The 26,005-nt window shown below is 36.1% G+C and overlaps 1 long non-coding RNA gene across 1 annotated transcript in view; it reads right to left on the minus strand.

Annotated features, from left to right (window-relative positions):
* Positions 1 to 7,974: 7,974 nt before the first annotated feature.
* Positions 7,975 to 26,005, minus strand: part of LOC144368095 (uncharacterized) — a 62,041-nt gene continuing 44,010 nt past the window's right edge. Inside the window, exon 3 of the long non-coding RNA XR_013427869.1 lies at positions 7,975 to 18,348. This is a non-coding gene — a long non-coding RNA (uncharacterized LOC144368095). The remainder of the gene's footprint in view (positions 18,349 to 26,005) is intronic.

Genomic DNA, 26,005 nt, shown 5'->3' on the forward strand with positions numbered 1-26,005 from the left:
AAAACTAGAGTAAAAACATTTTTCAGCTTTTAAATGTATCATTTCCTAAGGAAATTTTGTGTGTGTGTGTTTATTATGATAAATGCTGAAATTAAAAATTATATTTAGGAATCACTACATGAATACAGGCCTGAAAATAGACAAGGTTCAACAATTTAAAAAGCAGGGATAATGCCCAGTTCTCTTGCTCATCACCTACGGGGCCACATAAGTGTAATTAGATGTTTCTCCTCTCTGTCTCCTTTTGTAATTGCCGGGATTAAACTCCTTTAGACAACTGTCTTTACCCCTAAGCATAACTTTTGTTTTGCTCTGAGTTTCTCCTCTTCAAACAAAAAATATATACAGTACCTTTTTTCCTTTGAGATATCTATTCTAAAACAAATTCTCCCCTTTTCTATTTTCATCATCCTCTCCCTCCAACTCTTTACCTCAGCCCACCTCCACATCTGCCCTGGCAATTCCACCTGTCCCACCATGCTTATATCTTCTCCCGGATTCCATGATTTGAGTTCATAGATCCTTGATTGACTCCCTAGTTCTGTCTTCAGAATTCACCCATTCATTCTGTTTTCGTCTAGGACCTCTCAGCTTAAAACTCACGGTCCATTATTCTGATCAATATGCAACTAAGACTAATATTTTGTACACAGCCCCTTTTTTTCATTGAGCAACCCTGGAACAGGCCATCTTACAATAAATCTACTGCTTTCTTTCTACTTCTGAAAACCGAATAAGGAAATCACATCTGCACAAATCAATGCCACTAAAACTTCAAGGCTTCCAACAATAAATGAGTGTTAATCTGTTCAGTGAAGATATCCCCTTCTCCACAGTGTTTCTGTCACATCATGATGATTCAAGTTCTGAATCCTGTCATCCTTTCCTGTGCTTTAAGAGTTAACGTAAGCTATAAAACCTAAATCAGATCCATGCGCTAGCCCTGCTGCCACAGACACCTGCACCTGCAGACATCTCTCCATCACAGAATTGCTGCTGCCCACATTCTTCCTCAATGTCGTACCTTGGGTCCTGAACCCTTGTGGACTGGGATCCGTAGTTACTTTCCCTAGAACTTCCAGCATATAATTGTACCATGGTCTTTTCTGTTATTGCTTAAACATATTTAAGTGTATCCTATATTAGAAAAAAAACAATAAATGTCTTCTAATTCCAAATACTTCTACTACCCCTTCTCTTCTTGTTACCTACACCCTAATTCCATTGAGATGTTGTCTGTACCCACCCCTCCCCACATGGAGGATTGAACCCAGAGGCGCTTAACTACTGAGCCATATTCCCAGCTCTTTATTATTATTATTATTATTAATTATTATTATTATTATTTTAAATTTTGAGACAGAGTCTCATTAAATTGCTTAGGGCCTTGCTAAGTTGCTAAGGCTGGTCTTGAACTGTGATCCTACTGCCTCCGTGCCTCCCGGCCCCCTGGCCCCAGGGTCATAAGTGTGCACCCCTGCACCCAGCTTGTCTCCACCTTCTTATCTCTCTCTTCAACTCACTGGTACAGCTTTTGTCCATCCTTCCCCCTAAACTGCAAATCCACCAAGGCCATCAGTGGTCCCTACTGTTAAATCCAGTTATTTAATTCCTTTTCTCTCTTGATGTCTGCAACATTGGAAATTATCATTTTTTTCCTCCTTGAAACTCTGCTCAAGGGGCCACTCAATGCAATAATTTTATTTTTTAAAATAATTTTTCCATTGCTGTTAGTGAATTTCCCATAAAGGCTTCCCTTTCCCCATATTCACGTCTCTGATTTTATAGCCCAGGTTTCCTCACCGGTTTTCTAATATCCATCTACGACTCCTGCTCCACACAGTCTCCTGAATGTTCATATTTGCTCTCCTGGTTTCAAGAACCCTTATAAGCTCTATGTCACTATCTCTAGCTGCAATCTCAACTTCCTCCTAAACTCCTTCTGTATGTTCTCCCCGGCAATTTGGACTCTTTGTGTGCAAAATGAAGTCCATTGGCTTCCTTCCTGGAAACTTGAAATCTCTCCTACCACAAGGATCTTGTCCATATTTTTTATTTCTCAGTCCCTAAAACCTGAAATAATGCCTGTTATTTTGTAGGCCCCCAATACATTTTGACTACATGAAAGCATCAGTGTGTCTTAGCTCAAAGAATAACTATCACCAAGCATTTGACAAACCAGGAACCTGGATCCCCTTCCTTCCCCACATCCCCTGAGTCATTTTACTTCTAAAGTCTTAATGTTACTTGTTCTATTATATTATACTAGCTTTCTAGCTCCCTTTGTACTTCCTGAGTTCATTTTTCTTCATGTTGCTGTAATCATCTTTCTAGAATTCAGGTCTATTTATGTCCCTCCCTTCTTTTTTTTTTTTTTCCCCAGTGATCCTGAATGACTTCAGTTAAAGTTTGAACAGCCTAAAAGAGAAGCCTGGAATCATTTTTCTTGAGGTTTGCTTCCATCCACCCCTCGCTGCTTTCTTGTGATGCAGATTCTGAGCCTGACCTCACCACCCAAACAACTCATCTTACTTCCCTGAACTGTCTTGTTCTCTTCAACTTCAGGGCATTGCTCTTGGCTCTCTGCTGGGAACATGAATGCATTTCTCTTGCTTTGCTCCAAGCCAGGGCTCATTCCTTATACCCTTTCCAGCATTGCTCCTTTAGTTCCACACTCCAGTCTGGAATGAGATCTTTTCCTAATGCACCATGGCACTTTGTTTTCACTCTTCACACCTGCCACATTGTGATTTGATTGTTATGACAGTCAGTCTTCCCCAACCCCTACTGAAGGAGAATGAAGGAGTTCCTTCATTGCAAAGCCTGTGCCATGTTTACATTTGCTTTCCTCCCATATAGAAGAGAGCTCAACAAATATCCATGGAGTGAATTAATCTCATCTCTCTCAGCTTTTTGTTCTCTGTATGGTCCGATTCTTCCAGATGAAACATTCCATATTGTGGATTCATTTTTTTCTTTTTTGCATTTCACTGTCACTTTCCAAATAAGACTGGGTCATGGAAGATTTACTTAATGCAGGAAATGAATAAAATAAATGTGTACATAAATTGCATGCCATGGGAATTAAATCATTAGTGTTGAACACCAGTACTGAGACTAGAGCACGTTAACATATGTTTTTATTTGTCAGAAGCAATAAGTAAAGACGAAACCTAGTAATTATAGACTCAGAATAAAAAGAAGGTTTCTGGGTGGTCTTCCATAAGTCTTGAAGGAAAGGGAATAAAAAGGCAAACGATTGCCAGTGTTTCTCTGGATGCTTAAGTCAATATAATACTGGCATTCTGATACCCTATGCTGCTTTAAGAATCAAACTTGTAGTATTTTTTTTTTGTTTCAGACATTTACTTCATCTTCAGAATTTTGCTCATCTTTTCTAATTTTTCTTTTCATATCTTCCTCTCCTTATCTTTCTCTAGCTCTAATTATTCCCTCCCAACTCTGATATCCTCAGCGCAAGTTCTCCCAGTCTCTCTAAAACTCTCCTCCTACAGGTCATTGACCTCTTCCCAGCTCCTTCTGTCCTTATCCACCTAATAACACCAGATTGAAGTGGAGAAATATGGGGGTTGAGCTGCATTACAAACTGATTTTTACTGGTTTTCTGGAATTTTCATCATTTCTGAATCCATTTGTCAAAAAATACCAGTATTGCTAGTGGTGCTTCATATGGCATGAAAAAAATACTTATTGTTATTTTTCTCTAATATTAAAATAAACAATCCTACCTAAATGGTAAACATTGCTTTACTTACAGAGTGATAACCTATTGTAGGAATAGGTAGCTGCTCATTCTTTCCCATAGACAGGAAAAAGCAGCCTCCTCATCCATATGTACCAGGTGTCTGGTGACTGGCACAGTTGGCTTGAATTCTATGCCCTTATAGCAATAGAAATATCCTTGTCCCTATCCAGAATACCCTTAAATAATGAATAAATTAATGTCACTTTTTAAATAAAAGGAATTTGTTTGATATGTCAGTTCCTTGTGGGTGACAGAGAAAGCTATTATCACATGACATATGCAAATGGATAGTAAAGGAACTTTTTCATATAGGACATGGAAAAGCACTAGCAAGACACTCTTAGAGTGTCCATTTACAAGAAAATCAATAACATTTTTCTTTTATAATCAATTTGTATTATTTGTTTATTTTTTAAAAATGCTATTTCTAATAGACATGAATGTTTGAATAGAGGGTACAATGAGCTAGATTTATCCTCCTCTTGACCGTTCTAAATCTAACCCCACTGAAGAGATGAGAGTATGTTATGTTTGTTCCCCCTTGAAATCTCTAAAACACACTTTCTTCTTTGGATCTGGAAAGTCTGTGTTTCTCTTTGTCTATCATCGAGGCTTTGAGGATCACCAAGGCCCTGGGCATGTAGAGAGGAGAGTGTGAACTTCGCTTGTTCCATGCAGAGACAGTTTTCTCCTCTTGCATTCAGTGATTTAACAAGTGCTGGCTCAATACAATATAAATCACACATGACATCTCTTCTACAACAGCAGTATTGGGGTGTGAGCTGGGGAGCCGTGAGGGGAATCCGAGTTCTGTGTGGTGGGCCTGAACAGCTGGTTGGTGGTGTCACAGCAGCTGTTGTGAAGAACGCCTTTCCCTCCAATGCGCTCCTCGTGCTCTCCTGTCCCCTTCCTTGTCAATAGCCACTCAACATTTATTGATTGTGCAGAGGCTAAGGGCTCATTCTTTTGTGTAAGCTGATCCATCTGCCCCGTTTCTTTTGGCTTACATTGTGTCTCTAGGGGGTTATTTTGTTTTCTATAAACATCTTTCTATCTGCCTCCTTTGCCTCACCATATGGTGATTCTGATATGTATCTTTTTTTTGTTGGGGAGTGGTGGGATGTAAGACAGAAGGAGAGGGGAGAGTGTCCCTGATGGAAAAAATATTTAGAATATTTATCACAGGAGTGGTGGTTTAATAAATACCACTTTCTTCCGCATGACTTAAATCACATGACTTAAAACTTTTTTTTTTTTTTGTACAAATGAGGAAGAATGATATTCACAAACACAAATGTCATCAACAACCAATGGCTATGAGATTCTTACCTGTCAACATTGAACAATTCAATCTGGCATCTTTCCTTACTACTTTGATACAAATTTTTTTTCCCAAAGTCACAAATAATTTTCACATAGCAATCAATAATAGAGCATTGTTCAATTCTGAGCTTACCAGAATTCTCAAGACTACTCACCTCCTCATGCCCTTTCATGTCTCTACCCGACCTGAGAACTTGTGGGAGTCTTCCAGAGCCTTTTCCAGCTCTCAACTTCTCCTCTCTTCTCTATTTACTCTTATCTCTAAGTGTCCCTTATGCCTTTAAATACCATCCATTTGTTTATCATTCCCTAAGTTCTCTCTCTAGCGACCATTTCTCTTTTTGTATGTGAAAACTTTTGTCTAACTGCTTTCTTGACAGTTGTATTTGAATTTACCTTGAATACAACCAAATTCTTCAAGAATACTTTTCTCACTGGGCACAGTTGGTCACACCTGTAATCCCAGCAGTTTGGGGGGGCTGAGGCAGGAAGATTTTAATTTCAAAGCTAGACTCAGCAACAGCAAGGTGCTAAGCAACTCAGTGAGAACCTGTCTCTAAACAAAAAATATTAATAATAAAAATAAAAATAAAAACAATACAAAATAGGACTGGGGATGTGGCTCAGTTGTCAAGTGCCCTTGAGTTCAATCCCTGGTAACAGGAGAAGGAGAAGGAGAAGGAGAAGGAGAAGAATTTTCTCAGTCCTCATTTTGGAAAAACTTCTCATTGTTCACATCAGAAACACAGGACTAGTTATTGATTTATTTATTTTTTTTAGTTCCTAAATAAAGCACTTCAGTAAGAAGTTGCGTTCACCCCCAAGTGCATCAGGAATCCTCTGCCCACCTCCTGTGTTTCAATTATGGTCATTTCAGTCATGGTGTAATCTCTAGCTGGAATATTTTGGAAGTTACTTAAGTTGTCTCTTCTATTTCTTGTCCTCTCCAATTTGGTATTTCGGAAGCATCTATAATAAGCTTTGACATTTTACACCCTGGGAATGTCAATATCTGGCCTATAATTGTCTAAGACCTTTCTACTGAAATTGCAATAAATAAATAAATAAATAAATAAATAAATAAATAAATAAATCAATCAATCACTCTTGTTAACTTGCTTCCATGACCCTCCCAGATCTGGCCCTGCTGGCCCCTTCTTTCTTGTGACCCACCCTCCTTCTTCCCCAGAAGACTTCTTAGGTGTTTCTTTGTGTGTGTTGTTTCTTGGCTCCTCAGTTCTTCATGTCTGGACTCCTTCTCATCCATCAAGTGTCACCTTAAATGTCACCGTCCCAAAATGCCCTCTCCTGAGAATCCAATCAAAATTAATTTCTCACCCACGTCCTTCTAGTCTCTACCATTATTTTCCTTTGAAGAATTTATCACAACTAGTGTGTGTGTGTGTGTGTGTGTGTGTGTGTGTGTGTTGTGTGTGTGTGCTTTAACAATCACACATTTAGATAACAAATAATCATAAAATAATCATTATACTCCTGGTTAATGGGTTAATGGTTTTCCTGGCAACAAAAACCTTGAAGTTCTTACCTTCTTAATCTTTAAAGAAGTATAAGCCTAATGTTGTATTAACACTGATACTATACACAGTATGGATGTTATGTCAGTGGTAGTCCCAGGAGAAGTTTGAATATCTGGTATCAATTATAGGGTATTTTGAGAATAAAGAGAAGGCAAAACAGAGAGAAAAAGTAAAAAAGAAAGGGGAGAACTATGGTATTCAGGCAACCCTGGGGACCCAAGTGAAAATAAAGGAGATGCAGCAATCTACAGAAAATCAAACCAAAGGAATCAGAAAACTAGTTTCAGGCATATTTTAATATATCAGATCATCTAACCAAGTGTTTCAGGATGGATGTAAAACATCACTCTGAAATAATGCCAACAATACAGCTCAAAATCAATTTAATCAGGCTGTTAAATCCAAGATGTACATTCAATTTAGATCAAGGTAGATCTGCATTAAGGAAAGTCCCTGGGATTGCTTTGGAGGAAATACCACAAGTTGAAAAGTTTCCTCTCTCCAGATGGGGATCTGCTTTAGGTTACTGAGGTGCCAGGGTGAGGGAGGAGTTCTAGGTGTTTTTAGGGCATATTGGGAAGACCTGCTGATTCCCAGTCCAAATAGCCAAGCCATCTGGGGGGCGGGGGTGAATCTAGCTCAGATGAAACCCTTTGTAGCCTGAACCAGTGAAGGTCATTTCTTTAGATCTTCTACCAAATATAAGGAACTATGTAAAGAAATAAGTATGTGGCCTTGTTCAGGCCAAATACAAGTACAAATTTTAGGAGGGGAGAGATTCTCAAAAATGTTTCCTTACTACTAAGTAAGGAACACAGAATAATACCTCCTTGATCTTGCTACGTGAACTTGTAAGATCAGAAACTAGTCACCATCCCAGGACAAAACCAGCATTCGGAGGAAGGCAGAGCCAATGCCTGCCTTTCAGAAGAAAGAGGAGTCATTACCAGGAGAAGTCCATTCTGCATCATGCCCTTTGTAGATTTCCAGGTAGAAGGACAATAAATATTTGTTTGGACTTAGTCAATTTAAATTTGACTTTCATTTGTTGTAGAAGTCACCTTAAATGATGCAATGTCCAAGATACATGGGTGTGAGGAGGAGAAAAACAGGCAGGCTTTTCTAAGGCAATTTTTGGAACACAGCAGGATGATCTGTTACCTTGCCCACAGGGCAGCATTCAAATGACATGGGGAGAGGGCTGCGTGTTTCTGTCAACCACCTCTCTCATCACCAGTTGTAGCTGAACTAGAGCTAGGATCAGACACACAGTGACAGTATTTCTCTAAGATTTGCTGAACAAGAACACTTTATTTTTATTTTTTATTTTTATTTTTTATTTTTATTGGTTGTTCACAACATTACAAAGCTCTTGACATATCATATTTCATACATTAGATTGAAGTGGGTTATAGTAGGGGATAGGAAAGGTAGCAGAATACAACAGTTACTAATAGGGCATTATGTAAAATTGTGGATGTGTAACAGACGTGATTCTGCAATCTGCATTTGGGGTAAAAATTAGGAGTTCATAACAAGAACACTTTATATCCAACCATGTAGTGGGAGGGTTTTTGTTTTTTGTTTTTTAGTGAAGACAGAAAAATGCAAATAAATATAAGTTGAGCTGTGTTCATTAATTCATTGTTTATACAGGTGTACATATTATTTGCCATCACTTAATTGCAAGACATTGTATCAGTAATGAGTGATAATTATAGTAGCAACAATAGAAACATCAATAATAATAATAATGAACATTTATATAGGTCTTACTATATAATGGAAATATTCTGTGAAATGATTCCTTCAATCTAATATGAAATAGGTAATATTAATCTTCTAATATTACTGATAAGAAAATCAAGGCCCAAGAAGGTTAAGTGACTTGTGCCAGGTCACACTGTCATAAAAGGGAAAAGCCTATTTGAACAATGACAGAACCCTAAAAATGCTAGGCTTCTATAAACACTAACCTAAAATGCCAAGTATTGTGGGGCTGTAAATGGAAGGAGATGATGAAAAATTGATTTTGCATTCAAGGAGCTCACAATTTGTTGTGCTCTCTTTAAGCTCAGCCAGCAATAAAAATATTTGCTTCCATTTTTAAATACAATAGAAACTATGTCTATATCATGTCACGCATTCCACGGTATTTTTGTGACTGCTGGTGATCTCTTATTGATTGCACAGTCAACATAGTTTTACATTTATGCTACCCAAAATCACTTCTTATTTTCAAACTACATTAAAATGATAAAGAACATACACAACAAGCATGTCTAAGGATTAGATGCTTTCATCACTAATTTTATCCCATGAGAAAATGATGTATGTTTTGTTTAAGGTTTTAATTACAAAAGAAAAGTCCTCATTCTTCATTTTTTTCAGAGACATATGAAGCAGTTTTTACCACATGGGCCTCAAGTCTCCTTTAGGAATCAGTGAGGAAGAGATTGTTTCTGGGATCTACCTAATGAGTGGTTAAATTATTATCCCCCAAATCAGTTAGGAAGACCTAAGTATGTGATAGTATGGGCATGCCGACTAAAATATCAGAAATTACTGTATTTCACATGCTAATAGGATAGTTCATTGTGAAATTTAACCCAGGACATTAGACCGGTTTAAGGCTTTCAGACCTAAGTGAAGAAAGGCGATGTATGAAGCCTTCCCTTCAACTCCCTTCAGACACCTGAAATGTGGTGTTGCTGTCGCCTTTGAGAGTGGATATAACTGTATTTCCTCAGCTGCAGTAAACATTTAAATATGCTGGTATTCTTCTCCCAGAGGCATTTCAAACTGCTTTACCAAATCTGTTCATAGAAGAATGAAATCAAGAAGAAAATCTGAAAATACCTGAAAGTAAATTAGCATAGGAGAGTACAGTGGTGAGGACGGGAATGATTATAGAACAGCTTTACTATCATCCATGCACACACACACATACACAAATGGCATCTTTCACAAACATGAAGAACCAAAGTCCTCCTTAGTTGAAGAAAAATATGTTAACCATTTTGCATAGATTCTCCAAGAGAAGGGAATATGCATATTGATGCTTCTTCTTAATGACACCACCTCTTCCTTCCAGTGATTGATATAAGACTTTTTTTTTTTTCTGGAAGCTCAAAGAATTTCTTAGAAGTGTAGAAACATTGAAGGAGAGTTGTGATTTGTGGAGAAGATATTTGTTAAATATTCATGGATATTTATTTGGAAAGCCTTGGTTGAGGATGCAATAGACCGACCCTCTGCACACTTAACGTAATCAGTTTAGCATGACACACATGAAGTGGAATGTGTCTCCTAACTCCCTGGCCTACTAACCAACTGAAGATGTTTTATTCCTACCTGCTGCAGTGAAAAGAACTCATGTATCAGACTCAGACTACAGTTTTCAATCACATCTCTGCTCCTTTGATTTGGGGCAAGTTGAATTCCGTGAGCTATTGGTGTTCTTACCTACAAAATACCTACCTCTTTCACAGTGCTGAGGAAAAGAGTTCCTAAAATGAATATATGAAAGCACATGGATATATTTTAGGACCTCAAAACACCTTGTTATTATTTTTTCTTCCCTTCCCCTCTTTTTTTCTGCCCAAATTTGGAAATTTGATCTTGGTTTTAGAGTGGAGAACATAGGGACAAAGTCACATGTTTTTATAATAATTTCCATTCAAGCATTATTATCTTATATATATACACACACCCATTTAATAACTAAAATAACCACTAAAATAACTACTAGTATCCCCATGTTACCTTTAAGAAAATTAAGGCTCGGAAAGTTCAACTATCTTAGACGACTTATTTATTTAACTGTATTTTTTTCAGAGTTTAGTATGTCCTTGTCACGAAGCCACAGACATAAGGAATGAAGAGTGCTGTGGAGCTTTTGCTTTCTGTGAAGTCCCTAGTCTGGTAAAGAGAGAAGCAGTGGACAATTTTGCTATGCTATTAGAAGCAGAGGCTAGGAGAAGCAAAGCCCTCTGGCCATTTTCACTACACCAGCCTGATTCAGGTTGAATAATGGTCTTTCTCCTTCACTCTCATGTACTCTTATAGTGTAACTGCAATAGTGCTTTTTTTCCACTGGGATCCACTCCCTCCTTGGAGACACATCTCCTCAGGACCATGTATCTTCCCAGTGTTGCATCTTACTGATAATGCTTCATGTGGCTTCATCTTTTTCACTGGACTTGCCTAACAATATGTATATTGTTATGGCTCTGAGATTAATAAACACGCACGTGTGTGCACAGATAACAATATTCTAAAATCTGCTGCTCTGGACAAGGTTGTACTGTAATCTTAAAAAGATGGTCATAGAACAGATAAGAAGAATGAGGTATGACGGATGCTGAGATCAAGGTCTGTAAAAGATGAAATGAAACAAATACTCAAAGAGCCAGGTCGATGTTATCTGCTCAGTGTCAGGGTGTGTTAAGTTAAACAGCAAAGTGTTAGGTTTCAATATGTTATGATTTAGTTTATCCTGGCACAAGAAAAGGTCATGTCCACTTGAATATTTGGACCTCAAACTCAGGGGAAGGATCTTGCTTAGAGATTACATTTGGGGGAGTCAAGTTTAATAGCTATCATTTGGAGAGGTGTATCACTCAGAGAGAAAGTATGGAGTGAAAAGAGAAAGGTCCTAAGGAAGGCAGAATCTGAGAGAAGGAGAGCAAAATATAGGCCCAGTTCTTATGGAGGACATCCTTATCTACAGTGAGACATGGGGGCCACATACATATCTGCAGCCAGATTTATAAAAAAGCCACATTCTGGGGAATTTCATTAATAACATCTATTCAATACTAAGACAGAGAGTCACTAAGATGGTAATTCAAAACAAGAAATTTTTAGAGTTTTTATTAAAGCAAATAAGATAAATTAAAAAAAAACAGATAAATAGAAAATAAGAAAAGAGGTACAAGACCTCAACTCATGTCTTAATGTCCCAAATATTGACATTTTATCTCAAGTTGGGACCTTCAAAGTCTTTAGAAATATTATTAGATTTACCTAGCAATATTGCCAAAGTTCTTATCATTTTAGCACCTTACTCACATAATTAACCTTCTTTTTAAATTCAAACCATCAGCATATTGTGATACTATGATGATTACTGATTTATTTAATTCTATTCTTAATTTATTTTGACTAAATGTGCTAATCTGAAAAGAAAAGCAATGCTTTGTGTTGTTATCTTTCAGTAATTAAAACAATCTATTAGTAACATTTTTGTCATATGGTTTGTTATTCCTAAGGGGGAAAAAATGTTCCTGTTTCAACCTATTTACCAAGACCCAGACTTTGAAAGAGAATGATAGGACCTAAATTATCAGGTTGTTTTGAAGATTACTTAATGCAGCAATTCCCAGCATCTGATACTGAGATAATAAATACCAAGAGATGATGTTGGTGGGGGTAGCACAGTTTCTGGTCAAAAATAGGTTTGGAAAATTCTTTTTAAGTGTAAGAGGGTTCTTTACTGTAGGACTTCTCCATCTTCAATGAGTTCATATACTTTAGGAAAAATAGGCTCAAATGCCCTGCTCCAAGGACTGGAAAGGACAAAGGCAAAACATGGCAGAGATATGAGTATGACAGAGAGTGACGTGGTTGGAGACTTACTGCATCACTCAAGTTAGGAGAGATGAAAAGAGGAATGTATAAGAATCCTGGCCAGAGCACATAGCTGCAAGGAAAGAAAGAAGGTGAAAAGTCAGTTTTACTGCATTATGAATGGAGCCTATTCCTGACTTTCTGGGAAACTGTTATTTTGCTTTACCAAAATGTTTGGCTGGCATCCCCTTCTCCCTCAAAGAAGGATGTGGCTCTTGTTTGGTACTGTAAATCCAGTGCCTGGAACAGTATCTGTTAAAAGGAAAGTACTCAAAAATCATTTATTAAATAGGACAAATAGTAAATAAATCAAAGTAGAATCACAATAACTAAAATTACATCATTTGGAGACTTCAGTGGATGACGCACACATGGATACAAAGACTTCCAGGTGTTTCCGAGTTCTGACTCTATTCTGAAAGATTACACCTAAGGGGTTTTCCACAGGAAAACTGCACAGCTTGGCGACCTGCCATAGCACACAGTCCAGGGTGGTTATTAATGGGAAGACAATAAGATTTGAAAGCAGGTTGACTGTCCTTTGTACAGTTTCTTCTTCTTGCTTATGAAAGAATGTTTATTATATGCTAACCCTGAAATTGTCATCTTTATATTAATAATACCTAATATTGGTAAGACAGTTTTCAGGTCTTCTAAATAAAATATTATAATTCTGTAAAAGATGACAAAATATCTTATTGTAGAAAGGGAAACAAATAAACCTGATCAGAATGATGTGTCCAAGTTACAGAATGACCTTATGGAAGAGCCAGGATTAGAACCTAAGTCTTCTGCCTTTTGTTACAACACACAGAAAAGAGAAAATATGGATTCCATCCAGTTTGAAAAATCCCCTGACTTGCAAAGGGAAGAGAAACTTTCTTTTAAAAATAACTTCTATTAAAAAAAAGTCTACATGACTAATTCTCCTAAAATAATAAAACAATCATAAGGACCACATAAAAGTCATCCAAAAAGCTGGGTGAAGGGGAGATCAAAGATGCGTATGTAAGGACAAGATAGAAGCCAAGCTTCAGAATTCAAAGCTTTTGTGAGCTCTAATCATTTTGCTGGCATTCATAAAATCTTAAACATTTTCTTTCTACTTTTTGATGTATAATATTCAATCAATTGTAATGGAATCTAAGTGGATAGTGCTTGTAATGTCCCTGTGCATGAAAATGAAAACTATGGCAAGCGTGCCGCACTGCCGCCCAGAGGGGAAAGTCGGCCTTTTCCTGCATGTCCCGATGCTTTCATAAAAGAGCAGACATGGTCCCTGTGACGGGTGCCATTTGTATCTCATTCCTACCAAGTTAATTGAAATAAAAGAACCTTGTTTCTCTTTTCAACTCTAAAGTCAAAGGCAATGGCTTAGATACACTGCTGGGATGCATATGTTATATCCTCTTTCATTGGAATTCCAAATTCCATTAAAATATATAGAATATATAATTTATGGGTAATAGATAGGAGGGACAAGAATACCTGCTGTGACTTCCCGGGGAGGACCATTTTTCCAGTTTACTGGGATTTCTGAATTGCAGGTGGGGCTAAAGCTTCATTACTGACCTACTTCTTATGCTACTGCACACCAGCCCAGAGAATTGGCATTAAAACTCCATGTGATTAAAAAATTCATAAGTCTTTTAAAATTATGCATTTTGACAGATAAAAAGAACACAAAAAATATTCACAAACTACTTAGCTAGCGAATGGTGAGCTTTTAAAAAAAATGAAAAGAAAATCAAAGCATGTTTTTCAAGGGTTAGTTGTATACAACCACTTTCTCAGTTTTTCTGGTGCATATTTATAAGATTAAATAGATAAAAGAGTAACCCATGTGTGGTGGTCTTCAAACAGTTAAATAACAAGCTCCTGTTGAGAAAACATTTTGTTGCAGCAAAAGAGCTTTTAATTCCAAATTCTATAAATGGGTGGAGGGAGCTTTTGATGGTAAGAAAATGGGATAAGACAGAAGAAAGAACATTTGAGTGATAGCAGAGTGTAGACAAAGTAGCATTCAGCCTAGAAGGTATTCATTTTGTACCCTTCAATGCAAGGAAAACCATAACAACACCTGCTATTGAAGCCCCAGAAAATTTTCACAAAGAACATTAGGTTTTTATAGAGAACAAAGAGAGTCACATCTCCTAAATTTCCTTCTTGGAAACATTTACGTACGGCAATTGGGAATAGGTTTCAAAATACTTTCTAAGTTGTTAGTAGTTTACGAACAAAGCATCTGCATTTATATTACTGAGCACTAAATCATTACTGAGAGCATCCTGTAGGGAATATATCCTCTTTGTCACAAAGAAATCATTGGTTCATGATGTGCCACAATGGGAGTAAGAACTAGAAGATTTAAGTAAGAGATTGGGCAAATCAAGAATAGTAACTGAAGAGCAAAGCTGTGATCCAGTTGGTTAGGGTAATTATGGAGGGTGGTAATTGCTATTGCTTATAACTGGAGCATCCCCAAAGCCCATGTTTTGAAGACCTGCTTGACAGCTTGAGGCTCTATTAAGAGGTGATGCAGCCATTAAGGAGGTTGAGCCTTGTGGAAGCAAGTTAGATCCTTGAGGGTGTGCTTTTTGAAGAGGATATTCGGACCCTGGACCCTTCTTTTCTCTCTTCCTTTCACTTCCTGTCTGACATGAGGTGAGCAGACTTCTCAGTCATATGCTCCTACCATGATATACAATGCCACAACAGGCTCAAAACATCTGGGCCAAGCAACCATGACTGCAACCTCTGAAACTGTAAGTCATAATAAATCTTTTCTTCTTTTAAGTAAATTTATTTCAGATATTTATTACACTTATACAGAAAGCTGACTAACACAGTAATTAACACTAGAAGGAACAGTAGTTTCTCTGCATATCTTTTATTATTTCATGTCTATCTGTGGTGTTCTATAGTGGGTATTCAGTCCGTTTTGATTGATTCCTTTTTTAAAGCTCTAACTGAAAAAAAAATTCATCAAGATTTATTAAAGAAAGGCCTTGTTTACTAAAAGGCATAGATCTGATCACCATTGTTATTTTCATCATAGTATCCTGAGTGAAAAATCACATAAGCGTATCTATCAATAAGAGAATTATTGATTGAATTATTGTCTAGACAGGCTCTTATTTCTTGAGTGACTTTGGGAAACGTAGAAGGTCACAGAGTCCTTCATCATAAAGGCAGTGTATTACAGGGAAAATTACTCTTAAATCTAGAGCATAGTCATGATGACTCAGTTTAGCCACTCACTGGCCAACTATATAACTGTGAGACAGTCACTTGTAATCTGATACTTTTCTAATCTGTAGGAAGAAAAGATAATTATTTTGTCTTGGGTATTATCAATATCAATTAAAATGACTCATATAGAATAGTGCTTTACAGTTTACAAAGTACTTTCAACTACTTTATCCCACTTAACTTTCATAACAGATTTTATTATGTCCATTTTTCAGATGAGAAAATAAAATCAACATTCACGTAATAAGAAAAAGGAACTATTGAGACTAAAATTCTAATTTTTGTATAATCCACATTACTATCTGCTATGCCAAATAATTTTCTCATAAAAATTTTGGTTTCATTCTGCTTTAAAGAGTCAACAGGGATGCTAGTCATTACACATCTACGTGAGAAAATCCAGCATTATGAACACCTCTTTTTGAGGAAGGCATACTATATTTCAATACTTTTGTTTTTAGAAAGGTCTTTACTTAAAATCTACCCTTCATAACTCCCCTTTTTTATTTTAGTATTTCTGTCCTTTAAGAATGTACAAAGTCAGTGAAAATCTGGTTCAATGGGATACTTTTCAGTTTCTCTATAGTCTCATCTGTTTTCTGGAAATTCTTTTTTATTGATTTTTTTAAAAAATAAATGACAACAGAATGCATTACAATTCTTATTACATGTATACAGCACAATTTTCCATATCTCTGGCTGTATATGAAGTATGTTGACACCAATTTGTGTCTTCATACATGTACTTTGAATAGTGATGTCTATCACATTCCACCATCCTTGCTAACCCCCTTACCCCTCCTTTTCCCTCCCACCCTTTGCTCTATCTAGAATTCATCTATTCCTCCCATGCTCCCCCTCCCTACACCACCATGAATCAGCCTCCTTATATCAGAGAAAACATTTGGCATTTATTATTTGGGAACTGGCTAACTTCACTTAGCATTATCTTCTCTAATGCCATCCATTTACCTGCAAATGCCATGATTTTGTTCTCTTTTTTGTTAGAGACTTTATATGAGAGGAGACAGGTGACCAGTTATTTAAACTGGAACTAGAAGGACAATTCTGCTTACATATAAAACAGAAGCAGTAAGAAATTCCTACAAAATACTTTGGGATTGTAGTATGAAAGATTTGGGATATCACAGGAAGAGGTTAGTATACTAGCCCCTAGATAATGATGGCCAGCAAAGTTTTCTAAGCAGATAAACGTCAACAGTTTAGAAGAAGATCCTGGAAGCGAGGAAACCCATAATAAGTATTCTCCAGTTTTGCTGAAGAAAGATGGTGAGTTCCTGAACAACAACATTGGTGTTCTAAAGTGGGGAGCTGAGGTGAAAGCAACTGAAATAACAAAGAGGGGGATAAGCACATCTAGGGTGCCGGATGAGTCTTCTGAGAAGATTCAGAACTTGGACAAAAAATAGAGGGACTTCATCAGTCCATTCATGTATTCATCTGACAGATATTCGTTTAATGTCTATTACTACAGTTCCAGTCCTTATTTGGCTTGTGGGGTAGTGGGGAAACAACACAATTTAAAAACAGAATAAAAATAAAACAGCATAAATTATCATCAGGGCCAGCTTCACAAGTACTTGGCCTGTACAGTCACACAGGGACGTATGCTCAGAACAGTAAGGGGTTTTGAGTTCAATATCCTGGGGAGATCATTTTAAAATGTTTAATAATTTTATCTTAAATCTGTTTCATAATTAAAGTCCAATGGGACAATGGAATTTATGTCAAGGGCTTAGAATCTTAATTTACATGCAATTCAACTTTCACTGGCCCCCTGCCTCCACCGGAGGGTTCCCATCTGCCTGCTTTCTGTGCCCTAGGGCCTTGGTTTCCCATTGCTGTCTCAAATGCTGTCATCTTCTAACTAGTAGCAATAAGATCTCACTGAATGGAGGCCTTTGCTCCACCATGGCCCCCAAGGGGCACCTGTGCAAGAGCACAGGGCAAGTAGGGTGGATGCACCCTTGATGATACCTTGCTGTACACCTTGGGTTAGAAGTGAAAGCACCGAGAATCCCTGCCTCCACATGGCAGATTTAGAAGGAAACGTGGTGGTTGCTCACATACACATTTTCAAACATATATCAGAATGGAGGTTACAATTCCTTGAGGTTTGCCTATCTAGACTGTGTTCAAGTAGCAGCCAATGAGGAGATTGGTTTACCCCACTACAGCCGGGGTCATGCATTTTTTATTTTACACTTGTATCTGGAATTGATTTGGCAGGTCCTGGTTATAAAATAGCTGAAATTGTGGATGCTATGTAATTACACCCACTGACGGTGTGGCAGCCTGGTAGGTTCCCTAGGCATTTAATCTGAGTATGTGACTAAGGATAGATAAGAATTACCCATGAAAAAAAAAAAAAAAGGAAGGAGAAAAAAATTCCAGAAAGAGGAAATAACATGTGAAACCCCAGGGTCACATCAGCACAAAGAAGTTGAGTGTGATATGAGCAGAGAGCATGAGAGAAAAATGGAGGGCAAAGGGCAGGTCCTTGTTGGACAGAATTCCACAGCTTGGGAAGGATCCTGAGTAGTAACACAAATAAAAGGGTGTTTTCCCATTGTTTGCCACTATTAAGATCCATATACCTGTAGAGTCCATTTTTTTTTTTTTACCTTTAAGTAAAGGATGTTATGGTATTTGCTGTAAAATATCATTATGTTACAAAGTCCTGGATCCTTATCACCTGTGAACATGATGAGCAGGAGCCCTTCTTCCTCAGATCTGTGCAGGCTGAATCTTCTGAAGGAAAGGACTCATCATGGAGCAAAATGATCACAAGGCTGTCTCATGTTTCATTGCCAACATCTACTGAGAGAGATACTGTGGTTATTTCAAACAAACTCTCCCTGGGAGTCAGTGCTATGCAAAAACTAAGTGAAGGGACCCTAAGAGGATACCAAAAAACTCTCTCAGAGCTGCAGTAAAGCACAGTTTTTAGAATTGGCATGAAGTTTCTTTTTTTCCCTTTAGTAAAGATTTTTTTTTTTACCACATTGATATTTAGTTTACTAGAGCTAAGTTTACAAGACCAGTTTCTGAAGAGTCTTTACCTAAATCAGTTGCTACTTTGTACAGATAAAATGAAAAATGGGGAAGAAATATGGTTTCCCTTCCAAAGCTTATTCAATATAAAATCACATCAAATTTTGCCATCAGGAAGCAACATATTTTACCACAGACTTTCAAGAAAATCGGTATGTTCAGCGGTAGGCTTGATCTAGACATAAAGCTATAGTTTCTTTATCCAGACTCCTAATTTATCTTCTCCTTCTTTATTTCTTTTGAAGAGAAATGTGGGAAAGAATATTCTCACATTTACAGACTCAAGTATATAATTAAAAATAATTAGTGAAGTTTTTATGAATAAATGCAAGCAAGACATATAAAGAGACTACTTACAGAGTTGTATCCAAAAAGTGACATAGAAATGGAGAAGCAGACTCGCTTTCTTACCAGTTTTCACATGCACCAGACAAGGTGGATATGGGTATTCCAACATAATACTCACACCATCCCAGTGAGCTAGGTGTGATATTTCCCAATTCTTACTTAAAAGAAACTGAGCAATGAAAGTTCTAAGGAACTTGCCTAATTTCATATAATGGATACTGATAATGGATAATTGAGTCTTAAACTCAAGTGTATTCTATTGCAATTTTTTCTCTCTTTTTCTGTCTCATGTTAACAGTTAAAACTAAAGTGAAGTAGAATTCTGTGATTGAGGAGTAATTTGCGAGTATGAAATCATGTCCTTTATTTAGTCTAAGTCAATGAGGGAGATTTTGTCTTGTTATAACAATACTTTTCTGGATAATATTTTACTAACCTTATCAATATCTTAAAGTTTGGTTAACTCATTTTATGCCAGTCATATCCAGCATGCAGAGGTCTGGCAAATATCACTTGTTTTAGTCAGTTTTATTGTTTATGTGGCCAAAAGACCTGACGTGAACAACATAGAGCAGGAAAAGTTAATTTGGGCTCATCTTTATTAAGAGGTTAGAACAATTTTCATTTACTGAATAATAACTGTCACATCAGGTTTTATATTCATGATTATTTCTTAAAGAAAGCAATAATGCATTTTAAAAAGAATTCAGCCCGGCTATCTGGGGGAAAGGAGAAAAGAGGTAGAACTTGGAAAAGAGAATTAGAAAAGTGAGCACACAAATTCAAGGTGTAAGTACATGGATGAAAAGATAAAGGTATGGAATTCCCTGTAGAATTAACTATTTCAAAAATAGTGAAATGTCAATAGCAAAAGTACCAGAGGCATAGCCTATATGCTTGAAAGTGCCAAATCAGGAATTTGACCCATGAATTCCAAACCCAAATTTCCCTTCTCCAACCAAGCAACCACCACAAGGTGCGTGAGATGCCAAAGGATAGAGAAGAAAGCAGCACAGAGTCTGCAGTTCAAGAAATGCAACAAGTATTTTATGGCTTTTTACTACTTGCTGGATTCTGGTGATAAAGAGAAGCAGTAGGAGGAAAATCACAGTAGGAAAAAGGACCTGGGAGTTGAAAAGGAGCTTCCTGGGATCGAGCAAAAAAAAAAAAAAGTGTATATATATATATATATATATATATATATATATATTTATATTCATGTTATTTGTCTTTCATGTTCCTGCTTTAAGTCATAGACAGATTTCTTGGTGCCCAGAATGTCACAGATATGGCATAAATTCTGTTAATCCGCAAACAAAATGAATGGAGGAAGACCAAGATTCATTTTAGAAAAAGGAACAAGAAAGGAATTTACTTTTACATAGGTGGGAAGGTGACTCAGGGCTCTTTCCACTGGCCAAAATGGAAAACAAACTCACCAAGGGAGGATTATCAATTCCACAAATGTAAATATTTAAAGATATGTGAGATTTGAGGTGGAAGATATATGATTGCATGTGTGATTTCCTCAGTGAGAGGAAATATCAGATTTATGAACTTACTGCACTCTGTCCCCTTTATAAGAGAAATTTGAAAAAGAAATATAATCTTGGGTTATGACTTATCTCCTACATATAATAAAAATGGTTGGAAGGAGTATTTGATGGTATAACTACAAAAGGTAGAAGAGAATTTTGTTTGTTTTTCTTGGGGAAGGGTAAGGGTGAAAAATAATATGTAGATATAGTTGATTGAGCCAAATTCAAGAACTTAGGCTGTATGATACGAGTGACTTAGTAGACAGACTCTCTCTAGGCCTCAGCATCCTCATCTGAAAAAAACTAGAGGATCAAATCAGATGACCTCTGAGGTTACTTTCACTTTAAATAAACAGAATAGAAGTCTACAATGTACTTAAATGAAAAAGAATTGGACCCATCAGGAGAACAAAGTTTATATGAAAGACTTATTAACATAGTTAACATCAGTAAAAAAAAAAAAAGACTTATTATTGTTCTATATAAAGAAAAAGATCCTGATTTTTAAAATAAGACTGGAGTAATGACTGAAATTAATTTTCACAAATGTTGAAAACGTGGCATATGTGTATGGAAAAGGCAAGTAAATTGCTGTTATAATAGAGATGATATAGATTATAGCATAAGGATGATAAAAAGGAGAGAATATTTTTTGTCTTTTTGAGATGTCAAAGCTTATCTGAATGTTTTAAAAAATGAAATAAACTTGCAAGTCAAAGAATCAATTCACCTCTCTGATAGAAATTATTAATTGCACAATCCAATACCTATCATTTCCTTCATTTTTTTCCCTTTGGGGACTGGGATTGAACTCAGGGATACTGGACTACTAAGCCACATCCCCAGCTCTATTTTGTATTTAATTTAGAGATAGGGTCTCACAGAGTTGCTTAGGGCCTCGATAAATTGCTGAAGCTGGCTCTGAACTCAAGATCCTCTTGCCTCAGCCTCCAGGGCTGCTGGAATTACAGGCATATGCTATTGCACCTGAACTATAATCTCCTTCTTGATTAACCAAATCCCAACTGCATACAGTTAGCAAATAAAATGTTACACTTCCCATCATCCATTGGGGCAAAATGATATGGCTAAATCCTGAACAAAGAGATGTAAATCTACTACTTTGTGACAATCCTTTTGGAAGGATGCTCAAAGGAAGACAACTAATTCAAGATGAAAACTTTTTTTTTTTTATCTATCCCTCCCTATTCCTACCACCATGGAAGTGATGGCTAGAGCCATAGCAGCTATTTTAGCCCATGGATTAACTCAAAGAAGGAAGCTTCATTGTGAAAATGTGTTAGCAGAAAGAAAATAGCCTGTATTCCTGCTAACATCCTGGTACCACCATGAATGATTAATATTCAAATTTTTCTTTCATATGAAAGAGGAATAAACTTCTGTCTTGATTAAACCAATGTCATTTCCATTTTTGTTTCTTATTTGGGTTATGTTCAAAGCCTAATCCAAATGATTTTGTTCTGGGAAGTGAAGTGATTCAAGTAATAAGAAGTAAATGTGGAATTAGAGCTAGGCATGTATATAACAATGATTCAACCAATAAAAGGTGAAAATATCATGAACCTTTTTTATATCCACAAAATGTTTAGTTAAATCTTCACCTGCTATATGTTGGAAGGCCAATCTCATGCTGATAAAACTTATATAATTATATATGAGTATTGGGACAAATGGTAAATATGCAGTATGATAGATTCGGTTGTCAGGACAATCCTTAAAGGAAAAAAAAAGATTAATTCGAGATAGAACTAGTGGGCTAGTCTGCATTGAAATGAAAAGACATGTGTCTTAGAGGCACTTTTTGCCTTTAACCTGCAATCTCACTCAACTAAGAGTCTAGTAATTTGAAAACTTTCAGGGTTGAAAGGACAACTGCTTATTCCTTATATTGAAACAGTTAAAAGAAATATCCAAAAATTCTAGTCTTAGCAATAAATATGACTGGTGCCATACCATACAAAAGTTGTTAGCCTGTTGGCAAAGATAGTACCTTATTTCAGATGTCTTCCACGCAGCAGACGGCAAGCTGAAATTTATTTGGATGGGCAGAGCACATAGGTCTATAAATAAAAGAGCAGAGTCCTCAAGCTTAAAATTTCATTTATTCAAGATTTTTGGCTCTGTTTACTCACATTTGGAAATGACCAAAAAGCAGTTATGATGAAAAGCAACCACATTTTGGAGGTAACATACTGTTCAAAACTAATCCACTGAATCATGAACCCATACTCCCAGGAAGTGGTTTGCAACATATTGTGTGAATTTTAGGAAAGACATGCACCTCAGAGCTCACCCACCCTGGATGTGGCCAGAGAATAAGAGGAAAGGAAAATCCTTCCCAAGGGCAAAAGCAAGGAACACTAAGGGAAGTGGACTCCTTACTGAAGAGCAGGATCTGGGACTGCCAGGGGGATCAACTATGACTCTACAGCTAGGACAGCAGGCCCTCACCATTTCTATTAAATAGGCTGTGCAAAAAAAAAAAAGACTAACTTTTCAAAAGAATACATTAAATGAAGAATACAGGATGAGGTCCTTAAAAAAGAAGTCAGGAAAGCATTACATAGAATAATTGCAAAGGCCTTCTCTCCTAACACGGAAATTGATGGATTTGAGAATAAGGATATTAAAAAAGATCTTTAAGAGTCTGCAGGAAATAGAAGAGCTAGGACAAAGCATGGATGTCATGTAGAATTTTTTATGACAAACTGCTGACCTGAGCCAATAATTCTTGGGCTGGGGAAGGAATCATTGCCCTATAAGAAAGGTGGGTGGGGATGGAAAAGAAAAACTGCAGCATCTAGTTTCTTAAGAGATTCCAGTGCACACTGGAAGAACACAAAAAGAACTACCATAAGTATCTTTTTTAAAAAAAGAGTGCCTTATTAATAATAAAAAAGAGGCAGAAAGAAAGATTAAATCACAAATGGAATAATAATGTGGTTGGTCATCTATGTATAGGAGTCAAAGGAAGAACTGGTCAGAAAGGCAAAAGATATTATAGAATTACAGGATTGGAAGCTAAATGGGAAAAGCAACCCAATAGATGAACATAGAGTTTATACAGAGTGCAATTGTTAGAGAGGTACCAATAACTTGGAGGATATAATTTATATATGAATGTATCTTACAAAATACTTTGGGGAACCTGAAAAACATTTAAAGAATAAATAAGATTATGTATTAGAAAAGGTTTCTTAAAAGTATATAACTTTCTACAAATAAAATGAGTGGTTACAATGTTAAGAGTTGCTCCTTAAGGGTGAATTACAGACATATGTTTAATTTGACTCAGCAAATCTCCATTTAAACATTAAAATATACTAAGCAAATGTTAGATTCTAGGGAGACACATCATCAGTAATGAGCACAGATATATACATTCACTATTTCAAGCAGGATAATGGGTTTTAAATAGAATAGATAAAGTTCTCCAAATTTTTAACATTGCTTCCATTATTATGTATCTAATGAACTTTCCTGAAACATGTATACATTGAAGTGTAGGGGGGTGTGTGTGTGTGTGTGTGTGTGTGTAATTCTATATAATTTAGAATATGTCATGTACTCTGCTTATGACTTTGTGATTTTCTCTTAACATAGAAATTTAAAGATTACCCTATATTAGAATATAGAGAGATTATTTTATTTTTTATATCATGTTGCATTACAAAATTATACCATAATGTATTGAATCACTGTTCTTCAATGAACATTTATGCAGTCCCCATTACTTCCTTATTATATACAATGCTTATATATAACGTGTTTTGTGCATGGGCAATTACTAGAAGTATAATTTCTGATGAACAACATGAGAATTTTTAACTTTGATAGATATGGCCAAATAACCTTTAATATGACACTTCTGCTTGTATTCCCACACCACACAAATGTTTTTGTCTGCACACTTCCTGTCAATACTATTTACTATCAAATCTTTTGATCCTTGCAAATAAAAAAGCTAAAAAAGCTATCTCATTGTAATTTGAATTACACTGGTCTTATTGTGAGCTAATTGAGTATATTTTCATGTATTCAAAAAATTTTTGTTTCTGTTTCTGTGAATTATCTGTCCAGTTTGCCTATTTTTATAAAAAAAAATAGTAAGCTAGAAGCAATCATCCCATTTTCATATACCTTGACATTTTTATTATTTTTCTTCTTTTATTTTCATTTATTATTTTCTTTTGACTTTATTTATTTGTAAAGATTATGTTAACATTTTTAGAATTTTTTCACATTTACACACAAATGAAAGAAACAATACAGATAGATCATATGCTTTCACCTGGTTTCCCTCACTGGTCACATTTTACATAACTACAAAATATCACAACTAGGAATTTGACATTGATATAATTTATCCACTTCATTTAGATGTCACTGGTTTTCTGTTCACTCATTTGTGTGTATGTCTGTCACATGTGTGGTTCTTGTGAGCATCGGTGCAGTCAAGATATAGAACTGTTTCATCATAAGGATACTCATATGCTGCTCTTTTCTATCAAAAATCCCTCCTTCCTTCTTCTTTCCCTTGAAAACCACAAATCTATATTTCATCTTTATAACTTTGTCGTTTCAAAATGTTATCTAAATGAAACCACACACTATGACATTTTTATTTCCCAGAATGATTCTCTTGGGATCCTTTCAAGTTACCACTTATATCAATAGTGTGTTTCTTCATATTGCTGAGTAATAATCCAAGGCATGGATATGTGACAGTATGTTTATCCACTCACCCACAGAAGGACATAGGACATTTGGGTTATTTCCAATTTGAAGTGATAACAAAGAAAGTTGATATGAGTAATTAATTGTGTCCAAATTTTTCATGTGCATAAATCTCCGTTTCTCTATGGTAAATGCTCAAAAGTGAAAATGACTTAGTAAAATGTTAAGCACTTAGAAAACTTCATAAGAAACAACCATATTCTTTTCCAGAGTGACTATATAATTTTATAGTGTGAGTGATTGAGCTTCAAGACATACTCACCAGTTTTGGTGTCATTACGATTTTTATGTAAGTCATGCTGATATGTTTAAAGTGATATTTCATTGTGGTTTCAATTTCCTAAAAGACGGATGATGTTAAGCATCCTTTCATGAACATACTGGACATCTCTATATCCTTTTCAATGACATTCTCTTCATACCTTTTTATCATTTTGTAATTGTTTCTAATTTGTTTTATTTACTATTATGTTTTCGGAGTTCTTTATGTATTCTATATACTTATCCTTTGTTGGACATCTTGTTAACAAGTACTGCTTTCAGATTTATTGAAATATGGTTGACAAATAAAAATTATATATATTGAAGATGTGCAATATGAAGTTTTGATATATGTATGGATTTTGATATATGATTGCTATTATGCTAACATATCCATCACCTCACATAGTTGCTTTTTTTGTTGTAAAAATTAAAATCTATTCTCTTTGAAAATTTCAAGTATGTAAAACAGTACTATTTTTAACTATAGTCACTATCATACACAATATTTCCAG

This window comes from Ictidomys tridecemlineatus, chromosome 11, assembly GCF_052094955.1.
Source record: "Ictidomys tridecemlineatus isolate mIctTri1 chromosome 11, mIctTri1.hap1, whole genome shotgun sequence".
Taxonomy (NCBI): Eukaryota; Metazoa; Chordata; class Mammalia; order Rodentia; family Sciuridae; genus Ictidomys; species Ictidomys tridecemlineatus.